Source organism: Trichoplusia ni, chromosome 10 (genome assembly GCF_003590095.1).
Source record: "Trichoplusia ni isolate ovarian cell line Hi5 chromosome 10, tn1, whole genome shotgun sequence".
Taxonomy (NCBI): domain Eukaryota; kingdom Metazoa; phylum Arthropoda; class Insecta; order Lepidoptera; family Noctuidae; genus Trichoplusia; species Trichoplusia ni.
This window is the reverse complement of record NC_039487.1, coordinates 13,510,832-13,535,758: the sequence shown is the minus strand read 5'-3', so window position 1 is coordinate 13,535,758 and position 24,927 is coordinate 13,510,832. Positions and strand designations below refer to the sequence as shown.

The following is a 24,927-nucleotide window of genomic DNA, read 5'->3' as shown; positions in this document are numbered from 1 at the left end:
TTACATAAGTAACACCTTCAATAGACAAGAAAAAAGAAACCTTAACAATATAGGTTTAAGATTAAAATCAGCCTACCCTTATTTTATAGAATCTACGAGAGAGCCAATTGTTGATAGAATGGCGAATCTATCAGGCGGGCCATTCTGCAACAATACCAACAATGGCTTGCTACCTTCATCGACGACTGTTTTCAGAATAAACCTTTGTGTTTACTCTGTTATTGGGTAGGCAGAGTTTGTAGTGCTTACTGTTGACTGTGTAACAGTGTATTTGTGTAGAAATTTGATAGATATTTGTACAAATAATATATTTTGAGAAAACAAATATTATATTAGATTTGAATACCAAAAACTGAAATTTGCTATGAATAACATCAAATTATTGTTAAATGGTCAATGCCTACTTTACCTACTTCTTCAGCACCTTAAGGTTTAATTACCTATGTCAGTATTCGTACATGAGTTTAAGTTTGAATCCCAGCTAACGTTATATGTTAACTTTTAAACTAACGCCTTGCATGTTTACATGACCAGTCGACTTGTGACCACGGCTGTGTGGACAAAATGTCAAGCAGTCAAGGGTAAAGTAAATGAATTAAAAAATCGTTTGCGTTATTTTTCCCGTCTTCTATTAATTTAAAATAACATCATATAACATAATCATGTATGTTAGACAAACAAACAAACCCTCTACCGTATCTCTATTTGAAGACAGAGGCGAGATAATAAAAAAGCCTTATTTACCCCTTACTCTACAAAATAAAAACGCAAAGCAAACTCCAAGCGCAGTAGACTTCTGTGTACAAAAGAGAATTTAATTCGAAGTTTTGTTTATTTTCTGCCGCAGCCTTTGCGCGGTATAGGGGCGAGGAAAAGGACCAGTCCAGTGGCAATAGACAAAGAATACATATTCCTTTGTCGGCTAAAAGGTAATTATTATCCTAAGGGGCCGATAGAGTCCCTTCTAAACAGAGACAATCGTTGTATCCCTTGGATAGGAGTAAATTGGTTTGTTACAAAAATAATTACTTAATCAGCTGGAATTGAAATTGGGTGTTTTGGTTTTTTGATCGTTTTTGGTAACAAAAAAAAAGAGATGATTGGAGTCTATGCCCCTGTTTCTCTTTGGTGGATTAGAAAATAAAAGCGGTTTGAGTAAAAAAAAACTGAAACAATTCTTGTTGAGTTGTACAATTTTGTTCGACCACGTTGTAGGTCTGTAAAATTAACTGAAAGGAACTCTCAAATAGTAATCTATTCCCAGAAGCCTCTACCCAGCAAATGGTGGCAATTATTTGTCTGAATTAAATTATCAGGAATCTAAACAAAATACCCGAAAATCTCACATAATCTGTTATTAAAGTCTAAAGCTGACGATTTCATCAATTGAATCCTAGGACTAGACGCTGGAGAATTCTAGCTCTCCTTTAATATGAACTTTGAAGCTTTCTGCCGGAGGATAAGCTGGTCACCAATAACACAGGTCTTATCTTTCACACCATTCTCCATTTAAGTATCCAACTAGTTATTGTAATATTGTGTGATGATGAGAAAATAGACATTTAGTATTATAAACTAGTTCCTGAAGTTTCTGTTCGCGTAGCTAGTATTGATAATCCGGGAGACTATCCCAGCGTATGAGGTTTCCTGGAATTGGCTTGCTATTTCACAGATACCGAATATTAAATAGGATAGTTGTGATAGATGAAATCAGTTATAACAAGTATTATCGTATTTTATTGTCCGTTTTATTGAAGATGGTAATAGGCATGAAGTTGCAAGTATGAGAAACGAAACGAGGGTGGGTGGAACCGTATCATAAAATATGTCTTATACAAAATGTAAGACAAAATTTAGTTTTGAAGCGTTGAAAAAATAACAATTGGATGTCGCTTTAAAAACATGAATTTCGCTTGTAATGGGAATATTTCTTCTTATAGAAAAAAAAATCATGATAAATTATAGTAGTTTGCAAAAATGAAGAAACAATAATATATGTCCTATACTTGAGTTAGTTATTAATGCTTACGCTGTATTCATCAATTTAAGGTGTACTTTAACGACAGATAGACATAAGAAACTCTTTCAAGTTACGTTCAAGCTTGACAACAATTTAGTTTTTAAGCCGCCAGAATTATGTTATACTAAGCTTTTGCTAGGCGTTTTCGGCCTCTAAAAATCTAAAACTACCTCTACTATACTAATCCAGTGGTTTTTCTTCCTCTCGTACAAATGGAGGAACGATAAATAAACATGCGCTTATAAAGAAATACCGAAACCGGAAATAGTTCGCGAAATAGTTATGGAGACAATAAAAAAACTATGCCGAAAGAATTTGAAATGAGGGAATGAAGTGAAAGTGGTATGTCACGTGACATGCCGGTGGAGACGCGTAGGAAGTGGAAATCCGAGGGTGAAACCAGGTGAGGCAGTATAGGTGTAGATGCGAAATACATGCTGCAGGAAAATGGACCTTTGGGGTTGAAATAAGTATAATTTGTGTATGTATCTAATTAAGTTATTTTTTTAGTATGAGATTGATTGTTTTCTAGAGTATTTAGATGTTAATAAATTTTGTAAAAAAATATTTTAGGAAGATAATTCTTGTATTAAAAACGTATTTATATGTATTTAGTTTTAGAAAGAGTACATAAAAATTCCCGTGCTCAGCATTTGGGTAACATGGGCTTGTATATTATACATAAATATATCAATTCAACTTTGCTACTAAAAGTTAAATTTACAAAAAATAACAATCACTTTTCTTTTCCTACTATATCTATTTACTCTATAAAACCCTGGAATATTCAGGTAAATCCAGTAAGACGGTAAGCCGAACTTAACACAGGTCGGAAAAGGGACAGGAAAAAGAAAGGAACATAATATTGCTAAAGTAAACGTGCAGAGATGTTAAAAAGCGGTGAGGAAAATATATGCTTTATGTAAAGGTACATAGAGCTGCTAACAACCTTTAAAATAACAGTGCATATTCAAATTGAGGTTACTGTCATCCAATTACGAATAGGTTACTACAAAACTAATTCACTTAACCTTTCCTGGGGAGTTGACATTATTAATTAATTAACTGTTTTCATTAACGAAAAAAAAGCTTTTTAATTAGAATATAAGGGTCTACAAATAGTTTACTATTATAGCACATATACAGGGTGTAAATATTTAGTTAAAGGGGGAGTTTTTACGTACTTGTGACATTAGAGCTCAGATCCCCGGGGACGAACTACACCCTTTATAAGGAAAAATATACTCACAAGGGCAAGACAGCTGGCTGAGCAGCGACGAACAGTCACACACAACACAATACTGATACACACCACAATGTTACAAAGCCTAGGTCCCGCACATGACGCGTAACATATTGCGACTAGTACTCGGCCGCACGACTCCGCGACACAAACATTACGACCGCCATCTTTATTTATTATTTCCAATTTTAATTCTCGTTTTCGGTACACGCCTTGATTGTTTTTTTTTAATTATTTTTTTGAGAGGCAAAGGTTTTGGCTGGTGAGGACTGGGCGGTAGTGGCGAGGGGCGGCGCGCGCACTGCAGCGCACTTCGGCCGGTTGCGCCGCGCATCGCCGCTCACTTCGCGACGCTAACCTGACCTGGATTCGAAGAAGCGATGAATTATTTTCGAAATGGCAACGTACATGCAGTCGCATCCTTTTTATTGGCTATTTAATTATAAGACTGTACTTCAGACGAACAATTACTAACATTTTAGCATAATATAAGCTAAATTAGACTTTATTTTATCTTGTTAAGGTCTTAAGTAAATGTCTTAGGATAAGGAAAATTGTGAGGTTAGCAGAGAGGTCACGGGGAGCGTCGGTCTCGGCGCAGACCTCTAACAGCGTTATAAAAAATAATTAGCGTTCCGTAGATGTTTATCAGCGGTGATGGGTGATTGATTTGAACTCGGGAAGACATTTATTGGATAATAGTTAATGAAAGTTAGGTTTTGCCTTTTTTTGTTGTTTAATGAATAATAATATTTGGTTTCTTTATGTGTTAGATTTATTGTAAAGGTGGTGACGACTGGGTATGACAAAAATCGGTTTGCAATAAATATTAGACACGTATGATTACCTTTATTCGAACAAAAAAATGCAATAAACTTCTTTTAATGATTTGGATGCGGGGTTTCTGTCGAAACGACAAAGAAAAATGTTGACATGAAATTTACGTCACATAGAATTTACTATGTAAAGATTTTACGAGACCAAATAAAAATTACGTATCATTTTGTTCTTTAAAGTAAAGGACATTGAAACATATTGTTTTGGAATAACTTGCTATCGATAATAAAAGACTATACACGTTTTGCTGTTTTTTCTTTTTTTTATAAAGATTTTTCTTTATTATCTAGTTATCAAAATCTAAGCATTTGATTAAACTGTCTATGTTTAAACATAGCAAAAAATACTTAAACAACAATTAAATTTAGTATTCAATAATAAATTACTTAGGTATACTTTAATACAAAAATATATTATTAAAATAAATATATTATAGACTATAGATCTTCCATTCAGATAAAAAACAACAAAGCTTCTAATAAAATTACACAAAAGTTTCCATAAGGCGGTACTGCAGGCGCACCCGGGGGTAAGTATTATGTAATATGTATGCGTTGCCCCGGGGGAGGTTATTAGGGCCCGTATTGGAATGGGGCCCTTATTCCAGGTTACGGCATTGTATTAGGTGTCCTATGAATTTCATGACGTTGTTTGGCTTGTATGATTTGTATGGTCGATTTGAATTGTTGTTAAGTTTTTAATTGTATTAATGATACTTACGAATTTATAAGTATTAGAAATGAGTTAAGGATGCAATCAATTTTGTTTTTTTTTCGGCAAGTAATGCCGTGATTTATTAAAATAATTCCCTTAATTTGGTTTTCGAAAATTATAGCAAGAATCTGTTTTCTTTTTGTAATTAATCGTATTTTTAAGTTCTAGTGAGTGAAAGATTATTTCATGTTCATCATGCAAAGTTGAGTTGACCTTGGCCTAAAAGGCTTCATACATTTGTATCCATCAATGCTTAATTTGACATTCCACAAAAATACGATCTGACTAACTAGCTGTTGCCCGCGCCTTTGTCCCCGTGGGTAGAAGATATAAGTTATAAGTTGTTTTTTTCACATTTTCCCGACCAGTAGTTCCCGAGATTAGCGCGTTCAAACAAACAAACTCTTCAGCTTTATGTATTAAGTATATATAGATTCTCCAATTCAGATTGTATGAAACATTTACCACATCATTAAACTAACAAATAACAGTAAAACATCAAGATTACAGAATAATAATACATTCGACTACGTCAGACAAACTTCCTGAAAAATAAATTCACATAAATAATTACGTAGGCGTTGTGATACTACGGCGTAGGCCGTAGCCTCGTAGCAACTACGAAGCTACGAGACCTCTGGGAAAACTTGTTAATATTGTCTTAATATTTTAGTTTGTTGTCGTTTTGGCAGTAAGAAACTGTACTATATATAAAAAATAAAATAAGATTTATGTCGTATTTCCGGTAGAAAAGTAACCTCTAATAGTCTCATTTTAGCGACTCGACTTTTGTTTATTTTAAACATATACCTATCCAGAGAAAATATTCAAACATAGCAGGTAAAAATAAAATGGAAATTCATAAAAAGTCCATAAAACAAAATAGCAAAATATTAAAACGAATTGAAAACTTGAACTAGAATAGACTTACTTGCAACCTTCTTTAATGCCGTTAATATGATAAGTTCGACTCCCCGTTGGGCACAGAACAGACTAGATTGGAGTAATATTGATTGAAATAAAATTGATAGCCTAACAGGCGAAGGTCATCGTTAAATCTAGAAATATCGACTGTTTTAGTACTTGATACAAGTATTTGAGCTAAATATTTCTTGCCTTCTGCTCTTCTTTGATTTAATACAAATTTGATTACTATATTTTTATTGTATCCTTAATTCCCAACCCAATGGCCAAGTGGATTTTGATAATTACTATCACAAATACTACCTACTATAATGTAAAAATATAATTCTGTTTTTTCATTTTATCACATCATAAATAATAACGATGATTAAAAACACTTAAAATGATGAAATGTATGGTAGTGACTAGTGGGGTCTAGTAACGTCACACTACATTTTAAATCACTCACATTGTTTACGAGATAGATACTTAATCAATATATTTCGGAAATCTGTCTGACGGACCAAATAGTTTTTTTGTTGTCAAATCAAACCCTATTACAGTTTTTTTTTTCAATATAGTATCATTATGGTTAAGTACTCCAGTTTAATCTGTCAACCAGAACCAGTTGTCGGATCCCGATAAATACGCGTGAGTAAACCGTAATCATTGTCATATTGTTTTTCCACGTAAGAAACATATTTAAGAACTTCGATTCAGGCCCCCATACAAGCTTCCGATTGGTTTGGGGACTGTCACAGTAAAAAAATAATAAAAAAACCTTCAAAAAAAGTTTTTCTAGTATGAATCAGCATTACAAAAGGTACTTTAAGCAATGACAGTTAGGACTCATGCCTTCGAAGTACGAAGAGGTATGGTCATCACTAAACCGCGGCAACTGGTGTCCAATGACCTCGAGCACCTTCTGAGATAGTGTGTCATAATTTCGTGTATATTTTGCATCCAACCATTAAATCATTACGAAAGCCAAATACTTTCCGATCATAAAGTCCGAGTATATTTAGTATATCTGTCGGCTTCTAATTAAAACTCACGAAAACTTTCCACACATGTGGGTCAGTAAACATCCATAAACTAATTACAAAACACATAACCCACTTTTACACAATCGGTTAATTACACAGCCATTACTCTGTACAGTCGCGCACAGTTATTATAACGTTTAAATAAACAGGTAGCGAGTGTCCCGCGAGTACAATCGCCGACAAAACTCTTGTATTATTCAGTGACGATGAGCGTGGCGTGACAGCCGCGTCACACGTCGTGTGTGGCCACGAGACACGCGTCTTGATGAGTCTACTGACGGAATAGAATGATGAATAAATAAAAAATCTATTTATATCTTTTAATTTATGTATTACATTATTATGGTATATTGTTTGGATGTCGATTGATCAGATATCTGATATCTAAAAATAAACAAAGACCTTATTATTATATAAGTCTCCTTATAACGTAACTTATAATATTTTCTGAGCTCAGTAAGCTTGGAGACATTCAGTTAATCCCTGCTAATATTATAATGCAAAAGTAACTCTGTCTGTTACGCTTTCACGTCTAAACCACTGAACTAATTTTAATGAAATTTGGTACAGAGATTGATCGAGTTGACCTTGAGAAAGAACATAGGATAGTTTTTATCCCGGACTTTTGAAGAGTTCTCTTGGAAACGGGATATAACCGACCTCGACGCGGGCGGAGCCGCGGGCAAAAAGCTAGTAAATACATATATTTGTCAGAACATGTTCTTAATTATAAAAAATATAAAGTTATCTCAACACCGCTGCTCGCGTGGCCCAACACGTCCGCAAAGATAACGTCAGCTCACTCGTGTACGAAGCACTTTTGTCCGCGATAGTCCCGCGATGCGTGCGGAACTTGCATTGAAGGCTGGTTGTAGGCATGAGCCCTTGGACATGTATGAAGAAAGGTTTGTAAATACCTACATTCGTTACTTATAGGTTTTGATAGCTATATTGTTATATGATACTTATATGAGCGATTTCTTTTGGACATTTTTTTTATCTAAATTTGCGTTTTTGAACCTATTGACATAAAACAAATACTTCTTTTGTGAAGTTTTTGTCTGAGCACTCGTACAAAGATAAAATTTGAAAAAATGTCTCGGTTTGGGTATCGTTTCTAGACGATACAGTAAACATTCTTTAAAAACATTCAAAACAGTATGGATTTTACTTTTCTACAACAGTTACGCAATACATACAAAACAATATAATACAGTCGGCCTGTATTATTGATTTTGAAAAAAAATGCCATAAGCTTTAATAACCATGATAGTTTGGGAAGGATGACAAATCGACCCTATAATAGGGATGACGACATTCTTTTTTGCAGTGTCCGTCTTATTGTTTTTTGTATAATAATGGATACCTATTTTTTAATTTGTCCCGCAAACATAAATTGACCAAATTACAGTGAATTAAACTTACGTGTGTCGTCACGATTGAGTATAAATTTTACCATACAAGCCCCCTCTCCTAAACTTTAAAGCAGTTAATCTTTGTCAATTCTAGTTTTTCTGAAAAAGGAAAAAATAAGTGTCTCATACTTTTCAATTATCTAGCTGAGGGACTAATGAGATTTTTCTTTTTATACCCAGTCATCATCCCTATTTACATATAAGGATCAAGTAAAGTAACAAGTAGTATCTTGCAATAAACCCAAAACCTATCGCAGTAAAATTTACGTTTATAAAACCATGATCAATTAATAATTGCATCAAATTCCGTAGAGTTTAAGTTCTCCAAACAATCCAGATGTCTTTGACCTATCTCTATAAATATCTGGAATCTGAAGTATCCAGATGTTTAGCCATATCTTAAGATCTAACGTCACTCGTGCGAAACCGCTTTTGTCAACGTGCTGTCAAATCTTTTAACACTAGCCGTGATAATAAGCTGGTTTTCAACGCCATCTATTATTAGAATTTTTTACTACATTATGCAGGGAAAGTGAGAAGTACAATGGCAGAATACAAATTAATTTTGACGACGGGCCTGTTGGTCTAGTGGTTAGTGACCCTGACTGCTATACCGGAGGTCGTGGGTTCGATTCCCGCTCAGGACAAATGTTGTGTGATGAGCATGATCATTTGTTCTGGTGTCTGGGTGTAATTTATCTATAATATGTATGTATTTAGAAATATATAAGTAAGTTTATCAGTTGTTTGGTTACCATAACACAAGCTCTGCTTAGCTTGGGATCAGATAACCGTGTGTGAGTTTTCCCAGGATATATATTAATAAAATAAATATTTAAACGTTTTGTGAACCTTATGAGCGAATTGCTGTCCATGCTTTAACATTTAAGAATAATGAGGATGCTGAAATACTAAAACGGATGATATTTTTATAATATTTTATTTTAAATCATTAACAACAAGACGGGGTGTTAAAGCGCAACTTGAGAAAGGTCTATGTCCAGCTGTGCACCTCGATTAATTGAATTCTTTGTCTGTTTAAAGCCTAAAAGTGCATTCAAATCATGCACACGAGGTATGTGTCAGGAACCAATGGAAAACCTTTATTTCGGAATTGCAAAAAATAACAGACTCAACTATCTGAACACACACTTTTTAGACACCGACGTCGAATCAAGACAAAACTATTCTTGAAACAATAGCATAAGGTTAAAAATCCCTTGTATATATTTGAGTTGAGTCATAAAACGGTTTTTTCATTAGGAGCGACTTTTATGATTATAAATGAATGTGAAATGTCAGAAATGGTGATTAATTAAGATGGTTCCGATGTGATTAGAACTGAGATGGTGATTAACAAGATTTAAGGTGATGTCTGGATGTAAATTGTGGACGAGGAAATGAATCCAGGTTTAAAATAAGAACCGTTTGTGGGAGTTGCCTTGAAATACTTGAATCGAAAATTTTATGTGTTTCTAAATTGAATATCTACTTGTTTTATACAATCGTTTAAATTATTACTCGTTATCAAGGCGACTTTTAAGTTTCATTGTTCAGTTTTATTTATACTGTCTCCATATTTTAAAGTTGAAGCAGAAAATTTGAATTAGATGATGTATTAAAACTAATTTGTGTTTTAGGACTCAGAGTGTAGTGTTTACCCATATTGCGACACAAAGCTCGCACAAAAACGCAATTTACGTAGATTACATAGTTTTTTTCCAAAATTGACGTAATGATTAAAGTGGCAGTGAGCAGGTCATGTCGCGCGAATGCAGCCTGACCGATGTGCAAAATTTGAAAAATAGGATGTGACACAAGAGGTGGTGTGATGATATAGATAAGATAGGATAGAACAAAGAAGAAATCGCATCAGATAGAAAGGTCTGGAAGAGGAAGTTTGAAGCTCTTGCCCAGTTGTGGGATTTGATCTGACACAAGTAATATAAAAAAAAAACTTTTTAGTAATTTTTTTTAGTAGCACTCGTACAAAATAATAAATATAATATTTTCTTGTACCGGATATTATGACATTACTTCTACATCTTTTGAGCAATATAACAATTCATTTTAATACCCATTAAAAAACTGTACATTTAAAATAAAAGCGTCATTTAAGTAAATTATGTGATAGGAAGTAATAAACTAGTCGGGTTAGTTATAACTGTGATTTCCGTAGGCACAGTCAGCAACAAAAGTCGAATAACAAATTCAATTTTTCAAAACAACTTTCAAACAAAAACTGCTGGGTAGTCGGACCTGGTTCGAAAATCTGTCAATTTTGAAACCTGATATTGTAATTGACTTTGTTTTGCAAACTGTACCTGACTGTCCAACATACATTTATTGTCAGAAGAACAAGTATTTATCACCAAGCTCTGCACTAAATCTGACTCTACATATTTCTATCCCTGACAAATGTTTTAGAGTGACTGGGAATTTAAGCTAGAATTGATTGCTTTATCGAATAAATTAGTTTTAAATAATCTTCATAAAATAAGCTATAATGGAAAATATCACCTTGAATACAAGATAACTGAATTTCCAGGTTAGAAGCGGTGAAAGCAAGATGATTAGTTATTCTTTCCTGATGTGGGAAAAATCTTCATAAACAAAATTATTTATCATCATCATCATTAACCTAGCCTTTTCCCAACTATGTTGGGGTTGGCTTCCAGTCTAACCGGTTTCAGCTAAGTACCAGTGTTTTACAAGGAGTCACTCCTTATTAATTCCCAATAATTGTTTTAATATAATATATTAAAACAATTATTGTTAAGAAAATAGTGAAGTGGATTTATAATTATAAAAAAAAAACCGGTTCGCTTAGTTCAGTTCGACTTAATCGGCCCACAATTTAACGTGCCTTTCGTAACACCTAGGATCCCGTTACATCCTAGATAGTAATAGTTTCAACAGCATAGCAACAGGATTAATGCATAAGTCAATAAATCTTGGTATCGGCAGCACGCCGGCGTCGGCGACGGCTCCGCATCTAAAACTATAATGAAGCATAAATAACGACAGTTTTCTGAGAGACCACCTACGAATGTTAGGCTGGTTACTCACGGTGATAGTACCCGAGACAGTTAGAAACGGTCAAGTAAGAGTCACAGACGGGAAATTGAAAGTTACGCCACGAATACGCTAAAGAAAACCAAACTTTGCAAAAGCTTAGTCACTCGTGAATTAATATGTAATAAAATGAACTTAAACTCAATTTTACCACAGGACAAGTGTTTTGTATAGTTTACTAAGGCTCAGCTGCCGATCTCCTGCTATAACAACTAAGAATGAAAAGTATCTTTGAGGTTAAGCCTCGCATGATGTAGTCATAAAATTGATGAGTGACCAACTTTTTATATATTTTCATGTCTTTAGCCTATTTATACAGAGCCCATCAGTTTCGCGATTCTTACTTAAGCTTGATTGGTTTAAACAGTTCTTTACGAATAACTTAGGGCTATAACATAAATAAAATATGGAATGCAATTGAAATCTTATAGGCTAATTAAATTATGAAACTATAATCAAAAAAGTCTTAAGTCACTAAACCACTAGCCTGGCCACTATCTTACGCACTATCCCCGTGTGCGGACCGGTACTAGCAACCTATTTCTCTCAATCAAGTGTAACAAATTGGTCTCAACGTGAAACTACTGAATGCCGTTGTTTTTATCCCGGTCACAACTCACCACCGAAAATAAATGTTCCTTTGACGCGAATAAACGTGGTTTTATTGATTTTACTCACTTTTACGAGATGATTGCTGCAATTGGACTTATATTGACGTATTTAGTTGCGGGCTTACTTCTCCGGAATTCAAATTTTGTATATTAAAATTTTATTTAAGATATATTAGAAGGTTATTCAATGTGATTTTGTATGTAAGTGTAAAAGTTATAGAAGTAAAGTTTTCCGATTGAGATATTGTGCTGATCCTAGTTTACCATAAACCATTCTAAAAACTGGTCAAGTGCGAGACGGACTCGTTGTACTGAGAGTTCCGGACAAATAAGATAACTAAAAATAAATCAGTTGAGTGGCAATTAAATTTGTGAGTACTCTCAAATTTATTAGTCACCCATTTAATTTACTTTTGATATTTGTTGTTATGGTGGCAACTAAAAAACATCATCTGTGCATATTGTAACTAGCTGTATATCATGTTTCAGGAGATATACAGATAGATAGAAAGCGGTATCTGAGAAACAGGGCTCCGTTTCCATCCTTTGCGTACGGAACTCTAAAAAATGATTGCCCCACTAACGACCACAGTTCTAAATGTAAGGCCATTAAAACCAGACTCAAAACAAATAAATGCGGCGCACGCAAATATTTGTTCGGGCCGGGTATTGAACCCGGGACTCGCGCAGTTAATTGCTTAGTTCAGCCATGCACGTTATTGATAAACTATGATGATTCATGATGCGTATCAATCTCGGGAACCAATTAAAGTCCAAACTTTTATTTATTAATGGCAGTCATTTATAAACAGATAATGAAATGATATTGATTTTAGGTATGAAAAAGTTATGAATTTTCAAAATTTTCACGGTGTGTAACATCTAAGTAGGTGAATACAATACGACTGGCCTGTTGGTCTAGTGGTTAGTGGTAATGACTGCTATTTCAGAGGTCGCGGATTCTATTCCCACCCAAGACCAATAATTGTGTGATAAGAAGCTTTACAGTCATTTGGTTGTTTATTCTGAATGTTTTTAGAAATATGTATGTTTATCAGTTGTCTTTCTTTGCTTTCTTACTTCTGCTGGTTGTGTACCTATGTATTTTTGGCTAACTTTGCTATAGAGTTTTCAACAATATTCAAGGATTGCTATCATATCTTAATTTAAGTTGATTAATTCAGTACTTCTTAAAGTGAGGGAAAAGCTAGCATATTTCGTATTTAACATGAATAAATCAAACAATGAGAATAAATAAGAAAAATGACGTTATGGCATTCAGATCAGCTGATTACACAAAAAGTAGTCCCGAAATTAAAAATTGGTTGCACCTACATTTTTTTTTAAATTATTGTTGAATGTCATAATAATTTTCAAATACTTTGATTCTTAAAGTTAAGAATTTACATAACGATCATTTAATATTAACACGTTTCCCGTCACCCCGCCGACAAATTAACGCCCACGTCACAAACGTAATCATAAAACACGAAATCACATTTATTTGTAATCGTGTTGATATGAAAATATACAAAAATCACAGCGCACGTGAAATTAATGGAGCGCACATATCTTAACGACGAATAACGTCAGATGTTGGGAAATTCAAAGAATTTTGACGTTTGATATTCACTTGTCATATTTATATTTATTAGAATTTAAAGCAAAAAGCGAGGAAATAATTTTGGTGCAAGGATGAATAGTTAATGCTAATGGATGAATAAAAAAATAAAAAAATCTGTCGATTAGAATTATGTTTCGGACATACATAATTTATTGTAAGTATTTAAAAAAACGGACTATTTAATTCAAAATTAAAATTAAATAAAATACTTACAATAATTGATGCTGTATTCTCCAGTTAACAGACCCGCAGGCAGAATTTCGAAAATTCACTTTTTAGTAATATCTTGGTATGAGCACAACACACGCGTCGAGGATAACCACTGACTGTCGAGTTTAAATAAAATGAACTTACACGTCTTACACTGAATCAGTCATACGCGTTTCAGAGAAATACCAACAAAAATATCCGAAACTCACCTTCCGAACATCTCAAAATTGCAATCGAAGATTCTTTAACAATTACTCAGAAAAAATTCTTCACACACAAAAAAAAACTAAAATATCAAAAAGCACAGAGCAAGTATTACCAAGACTTTAATATTAAATAAAAACCAGTATGAACATTATGAATATAGATATTCTATTTATAATTATTTTAAAAATGTATTCGTTTCGTCGATCGGAAGTTTTCGTTAAAAATAAACGACGCGTGGCGTCGCACGCGCACGCCGCGAGTGATCGTGCATTAGTGATGATCTAACGCATGCGCTGTGCGATGCAACTATCGATTCTAAATCGATTAGGTATTCTAGAAGTTTTGGTACTACGTGGAATTTATATTCCTGGAGCGTCCTTATATCTTTTGAAAACAGCATGCCAATTTAGTTGCTGGTATAATAACAACGATTGTTCTTGAATGTTCTCGGGCATTTTTTAGGGTCTTTAATTAAGTTTCATAACAAGTACCTCTAATCGGCTGCGATGGCGTCTTTGGTACTTAAACTCTGAAAGTTTAATAGATCCAATCACAGCATAGACAAGGATGGTTGACATCCAATCAAAATCCTATAAACTTGATTAAACTATTTCTAAGAACAACTAATAGTTAAGGAACTATTCGTTGCCATGGCAACCAAAAGCGTGTTCCAGCTTGTTTATTTTATGAAAACTTTGTTGACTCTCTGAAGTTGTTGAAAAGTTCAGTTCATTACGTACTTATAATAAATAGTGAGGTGTTCGGTCAAAGGGAAGTTTAAAAACATTTTTTCTGCATAAAAACTGAACAAATTTTGATGAAAAACCATTTTATGTTTAAGAATAAAACAGTTAATCCTGTTATGTACTACAATAAATATTATATGTATATAGCTAAATCCCTACCTACTTACGGTTTCTTATATAACTGATTTGTCATATTTAATGTCTAGTTGAAGTGTAGCGTACCTAGAATACTACTCAAAGCTTTACATGATCCACGAAAATTATGAAAAACATTTAACATTATACACCCCTTCAAAATATACAGTCAATAAGCTAATAATACCAGCCTATAAGCCCCACGTTTTATCAGCGGTGTTTGAGAAAATCCTTACAACTTTTAAAAGCTCACACTGGTAGTTATCCTGCGTTTTAAAATGACCCATTGGTACTTTGGCTGCGATAGAATTGAACCTGCACATCACGCATACCAATCCACGTATAAAACGCAAATCCACCACGACATTTTAAAAAAGATACAGTTAGCCACTTCAAAAATAGTTACAACACCAATCAATAATATCGATGTTACTCTATTTCTATCGATATATTTCTATAACCCCAGCACTAGCCACGCGATAACTCGCACGTATGCTCGGCATTCTGAACAAGTATAATACCGCCTAAAACTATTTAACAAAGCTGTAGCCAATTAATTACATTTCAACATTCCAATCTATTAGGTTAACGCGACAATCGTGTTATTTTCAAACTATTTTCTGAATGAGTTACTGCTGTTGTTGATTTGTAGATTTAATTAGATCGTTAATTACGTAATAATGGTAGTAAGTTGAATGTTCTCACGCAAAAGTATGAGTCCTCAATTAGTTTAAAATATATTTTTTTTAATAAATTGACTCTCGTGGTAGTGTATTTGATCCTTATGTAGCTGGGGGTTTCACAAATATGAAAGTCACATGTGTGTCATAAAGACACCTAGAATTAGAAGAAGCATCTTGGACGCAGAAATTGAACCCACAACCGCTTGCTCACTTCGCTATCTATGCACTGAGATATGAAACTGAGGTCCATTAACGACATCAGGCCTCCAAACTGCAACAAGTGAGCGATTTCCATAACAGCAAATTAAAAAACTATCACGGCTGCTGTTTTAATCATATATCATAGAAGTAAGAGGCAATTGATGATGTTAATTTAAACAATAATTATACACGATTTACACGGATATCTCAAACTAACAAATAGTGAGTGGATTTCAAACATGAATTAAGTATATATCCCATCCAAATTCTCTTCGTAAAGAAAGAATAAGAATCAACCAGCAGAGAAATCTTTACTTGTGCATTAGTAATGTCTTGCCTTTTAAAGCTGGAACATTGACCACTGTAAAAAAATAATAATACCAAGCAATCCGTTTTACGACGCTCCTAAAATTAAACCATAAAGCAGAATCTATTTTTGTTGAAAACGAGGCCGTAAACATGGCGTATTTTATACAAAGAATAACCATAAGGAGACAGGCCTGTGCTTAATTAAAACTGTTTTACTTGTGGCACTCATTAGTTATATGTGCACATTGGGGGAGGCCTATGTCCAGCAGTGGACTACTAAAGGCTGATGATGATGATGATTAGTTTTATAAATAAAGGAAGACAATATTTAGGGAAAGTCTGACTTTTGTTATTGAAGCAAGCTTCGGCAACATGGAGTGGAGGGGCCAGTTTGCTAATCATTGTCTACTCCTTACCTGTGCCCAAAGTGAAAAAAAACTTCGTATAATGTGATCGATTAAATTAGTCTGTTTCGTTCAGCTCCGACCAGTTTCGTGTTAAATTCAACATTAGATTTTTCCATCTTAATTGTCGATAACATACTTGAACATAATTATTAGCGTAACTGATGAACTGACTCTTCTTCTTAGCTTTCTCCGAAGGTAAGTTTTTGTCGCTTACTCTACCCGAAAACCTATTACTGGACTAGACTTATTCTTAAGACACATGTTACTAAGTTAAGGTTTATCAGTAAGTGACATAAATACAAGAATGAGAACCTTCTTGCTAACATCCTTTTTGGTAATCTAACGGCCAGCTCTGCCTGTCACCATTTCAAACAGAGCAGTTCCATTTGGCAGATCAATCAAAACCGTAACATCAAACTTCAGCAGAAAATTCACGAAACAAAATTCACAGTAATAAAACTTAGAAAATATCACCCATTGCCGCTTATACTAAACAGGTGAGTTAGTAAATCTTAGTTAAAGAATAGATGTTTTATAGTTTGCGTAGTGTCTAAGAATTTGACCCAAATAGATACTTTTAATTGGAATCCGCGAGTTTAAAGTTCAATTGCATGCGGATCTGTTTAATCGTAGAGTTTCAGTTAAACAATAACAAGTTGGCCGCTCCAAGTCAAGTGCCAATTTTTTTGGGTATAATGTCGATGGTAGCGACATCTATTAGGTGTTACGAAAGTATAAAGCACTCTATCTGTTGGCGGTGAAGAAACAACAGAACCTACTTAAAATTGGAGTCTATTGGGAAGTGTACGATACATTTATACATGGGAGTCATTATTTAAAGTTTAATTAAATGTGTAAAGAGAATGATAAGTATTCTGGAGCATTAAAGTTCCACCAACTAGCCAGAGAAGATGGAAACTACGGCTAAATAATGTAGAAGGGACAGTGAATCAAGTTTTATATGATGGATCGAAAATTTGTATCTGGGCTTAGTCATAACAGTTTCAAGTATCCATATAAACCTGAAATCTATAGTATTTTTTTTTATTAATGAAATGGTTGATGCAATTTGTGCAACAAAAAATCTTGACGAAAATATAACTGGTAGGTAGCTAAGTTCCAAACCACGCTATAGCCGTTCTTTCCCAATTACTGGAATAAAAATTGCTAGCCTCGGGGGAGGTCGGTTCACCATGTAAAGCTGATCGTATTTGAGCTGTAAGGCCGAGCCGGGCGCAACGGTTTCCAGGGCACCGCCACAGCAAGATGCGGCGCTAGACATGGGCGTTCACAGAGCTGTGCTGCTGCTCCTCACTGGGTTATTATCGCTGCTTGGACTTGCGACTGCGTGCACGAAGAAGGTCTACATCGCCTGCAGAAATCCGGCGCCCTGTAGCAAGTGATTGCGGTAAGTTTTTGCATATTTTTTAAATCGTCATGTCACATGATCATGTCACGCTAGACGGTCTTTCTCTTTTCCTTATTTGCCTTCACGCTCCTATTCCCTTTTCTCTTTTCCTTTCCTTCATGTTTAATCCTTGGATGTACATGTTAAGTGGTCTTCTCTCAAACAAACACAATTCTAGTAATTTTGATTACTCACTACACATTCAGTTCAGTTTTAGTTCTCTTTGCGATAGTTTGTAATCTAAACTTAAGGAGATGAAATGAATCAACGTCTAAGACTTATCTTGAAATTCATGTTTCTAAAAATCCTTAATCATATAATACGATCCTCTGGTTACCCTTGACCGATATTTCCCATCAAAGTATCTTCTTCCGTTAAACCCAACAATGTTGCATCAAACCTATCGTTTGATTCAGCGCGTATTGTTTATTTCTGTCCGGTGCCGTGAGCCAACCGTGATGAGCATGTATTTAGATTACAAAGGGCTTTCGTCTGCCCGTCTCATCTGATAGCTGATGACAGATCGCGATGATTTAGCAGCCCCATTTCTTTTGTATCTTTTTTTTAGTATTGCTAAGGTTCCATTGCGACATTTTAAAATTGTTAAACTACTGTTGTGAAATCGAGAGTTCTCAAGAATGCATGTCACTTCCGTAAGTATAAACCTTATGCAGGTATATTATTATCCATTCCATTGAAATACTCTGCATTAGTTTATACACTTTACTCATATTTTAAAACTGTCTGGACTTTAAAAGAGACTACGACCCCATGAGTTTGTTTCGACATTTCTTCTCAGGGTAGTCAGATAGGAAATGTCGGCTCCAGCGTTCTTATAAAAAGACATGTAAAAGTGATGAAATATCCTATTTGCAGAATAAATGATTTCATTTCATTTCATTTCATTTCATTTCGTAACTGCAAAATCTTACTTGAGGAGGACGAGGTGCCAACCACGTCCTCTTCAAGTTCCCCAGCTAATAATTCTTCCTTGTAATACTGATATATTTAATTTCTCTTGTTCTAGTATCCAATAATGGGCAAATTCAACTATACTCAGCTGTATGCAGTGCTGTTCGCGCTGTTCTCGATGCTGATCGCCGGCGCGTCGTGCTGCAAGAAGAGCATCCCGTGCTCGGGGCGCGCGCCCTGCCGCCGGGGGCCCTACAGAAACTAGCGTAGCGATTGGGAAAGCGATGCGTACCCAATGGGAACATCAACAGTGCCATGTAAACTAAATAAAATGCCGTAAACAACGGTGTATATAGGCGTCTTGACAACTTCTTGGTCGGGAACATCGGTTGGGAATACTATTACGCCTAGAACCACTGTAGATGAACCCAAACCACAAACACCAATGTAGACGCGTGAAAACGTCGATAATGACTTGAATTACAACAATTATCTTAAGTTTGACCCATTGCTTCATACATTACAAAATTTGAATCATGTTTCATATAAATTGACACTTGGTTTATACTTTTTCTACAAAAATTGTTAAATCTAAAAAAAACCGCATATAATATTAAGCAACTTTTCTTTTCCCAAATTCCTCGTAGCGTATTTTCCCATTGCAAACGTAAAGTATTGATTTGGGTCAAATTCCACCTCGTAGTGTGTTTAGTACTTTATTTGTTATTTAGTGTTAACACTTAGTTTTAGTATTTTAGTTAGTCTGTTTATGTATTTTGGTGGAACGACTCAAATCGATTATTTTTCGTTTGCAGGGGGAAGATGGACGCATGATATGAAATGGCGAATAACATAAAATAACATTGCTGTCTACAACTCTCCTTTTTCTGTAAGTACCAACACTTAACCTATATTATAGTGAGAACGATTTAACAAAAAAAAAAACAAAATTAGAACTAATTCCTTAGCGGCTAGTAGTTAAAATAAATACCTTTCATCTCCATCGCCGAAATAGCATCACGTTCAATTGTAAATTCTCAGTAGCTTGTGAAGTTCAGTACATTCAGTATCGAAGCAAAGTTGAATATTATAACCACATCCTTGGACCTAGTTACATCTCTCTAAATATTCAACTTTGTTTCAGAGTATATGATGTTAACACGCTGGGAGCGCCTGGCGTTCGCTATCTTCCTGGTCGCGAGCTGGTTGCTAGAGGTGGCCGGATGTGGCCAAAAGCGCGTCACTTGTAACCCAAATAACCCGCCTTGCAAGAGATAAACTGGTAACGGTAGGTTTTATATGGACGAAAGAGATATGGCTCGTCTGAAGATATTTAGAGATTTGTAGGTTATCTATCAGTCTAGCAGTACCTAAAAGTCCTAGTTTAACCTAGGAATATAGAATATTTTCATCAATACATTTAAACCCCGTTCCCTTAGATATCGGATATTAGTATGGGATGTCTTATGGTTTGGTTTTTTTCCAATGCCATACGCGATCAATGTAAAAAACGAACATAATAGGTACTTGATTCCATTCCTCGTTTCCGCAGATCCATTGGCTTCTGGCAATGGACAAAGCATTCTTCCAAGAGGTGGTGATTCTATTGGTGACCCTCCTGCTATCTTACTTGGAGACCTGTCTCGGGTGCGTCCGCCACGAGTACACGACTTGCAGCGATAACAATCCCAGGTGCACTGAAAAGAAGTGAACTTTGTTGTAAAGGTGAGTTTCTGAAGTAGCGGTGAATGAGAGCACTTCCCCACTGCCCCTCTAGCCAAGCCCTTTTACATTTGTTAACGTCGATAGAAAACTTTCGAAACGTTTCGTTCGATTGGTCACGTGACTTAGAACTGTTATCTCCATACATTTCAGCGTATTTCAGGTTAACGATCAAATGATATGGTAATTGAATACCTTTGCGTAAAGAGACCCATCGATTTTGTTGCAGTCTGAGAGTACGGAAAGAATCTTAAAAGTTCCTTCTGCTTCCTTTCTGCCATTTGAGAATGAACCAGCTCAGCACTAAGCTTCTAAGTAAACCATGATTTCAATTTCAAAAATTAAAGGATTATTAATAAAAACTTTAAAGTCTGCCAGTCACCTCAATGTTATGAAATACATCTTTTAATTTTAATACCTATCCTTTTTTTTTCTCCGGCTTATTTGCAGTGTCGGAAACAAGATGGTGTTTCTAAATGAGTTCATGTTAGTGTTCCTGCACATCGCGGTGTCCATGTTCGAGCTGACCCAGGGTTGCAAGCGCCGGCGACTCTGCAATGATCGCTTCTGCAGGCCCTGCCACAGACCCAAGACAGATTTAGGTTACGAGAGATCCCCCGTCAGAGTGATCATACGAAAGGTGAGAACTCCTTACAGATTCTAGAGGCACCTATGTCTTTTTAACAGGTAAACGTTAAAAAATGGTATTGAGTATAACACTCTAGGCAGATGGATCGCATTTCAGCTGCAATCAATGCAAGTGTCTGTCTAGAACTTAACGTGTAATAACTGTTTTTCATAATAAAATGAGGTCAAGTGGTACATAAGCACTAAAAGCTGAAATTCCGTCATTTCTTGTAAAGGTTTTAAGTAATTTATATTGAATAGAAGATAAGAAAACCACATTAAACTAAAAATAGTCTTATGGGAGATTTGATTCTAGACGAGGCAGCGAACTGCTTACGATGACAATTTATAAACGTAATTAAGTATAAATTGTGATCGAAAGCTGTTCGCAAGTGTAGACAGTCCGTAAAAATTTTACAAAAACTGAAACTAACAGAGAATATACACGGTGATTTTTTAGTCGTCTTACAAAAGGAGCCCAGTTCATGTATCCGACGTAAAATACCCCTAGGCGCGATTATTATTTTTTATCTTCAACTAAGATAATAAGTACAAAGAAAAATTAAACAAGAGAAATCTGAAATATACTCTTAAAAATGATAAAAACGCCGCCGCCCGCGCTCCTCACCATTGTTACAAGGCTCGGAACGCGCTCGCAACAGAGCTGTGTTTCTAAACAACTACGAATTGCATCATAATATTGAATAAAAATTGCATTTTAAATTTATTCAAATCTCATAAATACCTATTTTTTTTTATCATGAACGTGTTCTAGTCATTAGATACATGAACTGGGCTGCTTTTGTAAGACGACAAAAAAATCACGGTGTATATAAATAAAAACAAAAAATTTAATCCAAAAAATTAAAAAAATATTTTTATTATGAGCAACCCTTATCACTTAGGGGTATGAAAAACAGATGTTGTTCTATTCTCAGACCTACCCAATATGTATACAAAATTTCATAAAAATCGGTAGAACCGTTTCGGAGGAGTACGGTAACTAACATCGTGACACGGGAATTTTATATATTAGAAGAAGATTATCACTACGTCAACAGTAGATAAAAAGAAAATGTAATTTTGCTTTAAATTGTCGCATGAGTTGATAGTTACGTAGTTCCTTTAAGTAACACTTGTAGGTAATGTTATTAACACTGTTTTTTTTTGTTTCCAGTGATGATGTTTCAGCAGTTGTTTCTGATACTAATCTACAGCTTTGGGCTAATCGTGAATGCTCTAGCCTGTAAGAAAGCTGTCACGCGAGAGACTTGCTGCAGAAGGGTAAGAGACTGTGTGGATACAACACTAATTATAATATATCAAAGAAATCTTAGTAATATCCATAAGTACCGTAAAAGTCTGTTTGGATGGATGTTTGCTACTACATATTTTACTCTAAAACCAGTGAACGGATATGGACGAAATTTGTCACACATATAGTTGGTAACCTGGATTTACAAAAAGGATAGGATAGCATTTTTGTCGTGATTTTATGTTCCTATGCGATCATTTGTAGCGCGCCTCGCTGCCGGTCGACCGCTGGTAACGAATCCATCGTAAAGTGCGATCTCTTAAATTAAGACAGGGGTGGCAGTGCGATAACTCTACGTGGCGTAGTGTGCTGTCTCCCTTACGCTACTGCATCTATCTCTCTTTGGCTAGTTAACCACTTGTTGACGTTGCCGGTAACGCAAAAGCTTATGTTAGGAAGATACTGTGCGAACTATCTGGAAAGTAATCTTTTCTTGAACGACTTCAGCGTAATCTTATCTATGTAATGCGGGGGATTAAACAAACATTGAACTCACATGCAAAGACACCCAAGCTCAGAACGAAGATTCCTGGATCACACTAATGCCTGTCCTACACTAACCCGCGATACGTCGCCCCAAGAAGTTTTGACGTAGTATTGTCCACCACTCGGCTTCTTGCGTAGTCAAGTGGTAAAACTGTGCAGTTTTACAAACTAAACATACTCCAGTTTCCCTGCGTTTATGGCTAACTTACTAGGTGTTTTCAGTAAATAGCTGAGTTTTTTGGGTTAGTAATATTATAGTGATATGTTCATCTCCAGCCTACCGGCGCGCCTCCGCGATGAGGACGGCGGTGGTTCTGATGCTGGTGCTGCAGCTCAGCACGCTGGTTTGCTACGCGGTGGGGTGCTCGCGCCGCCCGCGCACGCCCAGCTACTGTCTGCCTTGCACTTACAAAGGACCCATCATCGAAGTATTATATCCCAAGGTAACAAGCTCTGATGAACATATTCCGTAGTTGCTCCATTATTTATCAAATTTATCCTTAACTCACTGATGTGAGTACTTATACCTTTGTGTCATATCCCGGTGCGAACAAATTCTGAGCTCAGGTGAAATTCATGAATTTTTGATAAAATCTCACGTGTCCTCTGAAAATATACTGATAGGATACCCTTGGTTTAAAATGGTATTGTCCTATTTTTCTGAAATGTTTTGCTCTAAGTATTAGATAAGTCTGTATCTTTTGCTGAGTAGTATCAAAATGCATTAAAAGTGTTAGATCTTCAGTACATTACATTAAATTAGCGCCTAATCCACGTAATAATTTGTTTTGATTGCAGCCGAAGAAATAACAAGAATCTCGCACTGGTGCGGTTAAAACTCTCTTAGCTCTCATCAGCGACTGGTTTGTATAAAGTAATCCTAATTATAAATATTTTAATGGCCAAACTGATTGCACCAGATTCAATTTACGAGTTTTAACATGTTGGTTCTTCTAATGGTTCCATATGTCTGGGATCGGAAACTACTTAAAATTCTGATACTGACTAAACGTCAATATCCCGGCCGGGTAGAGTACACTTTTTATATATAATTTTTCTTTTTCTATAACGTCCCACAGTAAGGAATATTTAAAAAAGTTAAAAAAAAACATTAAATCACATGCATAAAGAGAACCAGACTCAGGATGAGCATTCGTGGATCACACAAATGTTTGTCCTACGCGGAGATCACTAGGTTTGCCGTAGTGACCTGTGCCATCGGCTATCCGTGCAGTAAATTTAATTCATGTAGGAGAGGACCTGAAAATTTCAAAATTGATTAATCCCATGTATATATTGTAACCTATATCCTGTTTCCCTTAAAGTTTTTCGAGATGAAGATATCAAAGTTGTTGGTGGTGGTGCTGCAGCTGACCGCGCTGGTGCTGGGCGTCTTCTGCTGCAAGCGCAGACAGCGCAGGCCCAGGGTGCCTTGCGCCAATTGCAAATACAAACAACCGGTCATAGAAGTTATATATCCGAAGCCGGTAAAAATGTTTCCATTCTTTATTGGTGATAACATAGCGGTACGAATGTTCGACTGCCAAACCAAAGGAAGGTTCGAATCCCAACAAAGTTATCATAATTAAGGGATTAACATCATTTAGCAACCAACTTTCATATAAATTACACGTACAATGTTAATAAAAAATGATTTTCATGAAGTAGGTACTAGCTTGGCTTCTGATTAAAAGTCCCAATTTTATGTTTAAGAGCAATTTATTTTTCCGTCTTCGTCCTTATTGCTGTTGTTTAGCCGATATCGGTTCAGTCGTTTAGGTGATTAGCCTTGACACAGACGAACATAACTTCAATTAAGTATATAATAACTTGCTTTTATATTTTATATTTGACGCCTATATAGGAGAGGCTTGAGAATTGATCACTTCACAAATTAGTTCTAATCATTTTTTATTGTTCGCAGACAAAACCAAAACCGTAAAAGAAAAGGAATATTAAGTGTTTTTCTGGTTTGTATAAAATAAATCTTTTTATGTGGAACTATATTTTATTATGTGAAATTATTTATGTAATTTATGCCTCGAATATATAAAAAGATTTTATTTTGTTG

The 24,927-nt window shown here is 35.3% G+C and overlaps 1 protein-coding gene and 1 long non-coding RNA gene across 12 annotated transcripts in view; one reads left to right on the top strand and one right to left on the bottom strand.

The window, feature by feature from the left end:
• The window catches only part of LOC113497967 (muscle calcium channel subunit alpha-1-like), a 68,728-nt gene extending 64,433 nt beyond the window's left edge, over positions 1–4,295 (bottom strand). For 5 of the 7 annotated variants that reach the window (XM_026877817.1, XM_026877819.1, XM_026877818.1 and 2 more), the window contains exon 1: positions 3,270–4,295. The gene's annotated coding sequence lies outside the window, so the exon portion shown is untranslated. The remainder of the gene's footprint in view (positions 1–3,269) is intronic. The other 2 variants (XM_026877820.1, XM_026877823.1) reach the window with 1 other exon arrangement.
• Positions 4,296–16,753: 12,458 nt separating this feature from the next.
• On the top strand, positions 16,754–24,857 carry LOC113498363. Of its 5 annotated transcripts, none has more exons than XR_003400990.1 (12): positions 16,754–16,883; positions 17,636–17,794; positions 18,822–19,023; positions 19,522–19,595; positions 19,851–19,994; positions 20,259–20,431; positions 20,879–21,068; positions 22,233–22,339; positions 23,133–23,299; positions 23,655–23,730; positions 24,182–24,343; positions 24,781–24,857. It is a non-coding gene; the product is annotated as an uncharacterized LOC113498363 (long non-coding RNA). The 5 variants fall into 5 exon arrangements; XR_003400989.1 differs by having other exon boundaries at positions 16,755–16,883; positions 19,851–19,988; positions 23,655–23,719; XR_003400988.1 differs by having other exon boundaries at positions 16,755–16,883; positions 23,655–23,719.
• The last annotated feature ends 70 nt before the right edge of the window (positions 24,858–24,927 follow it).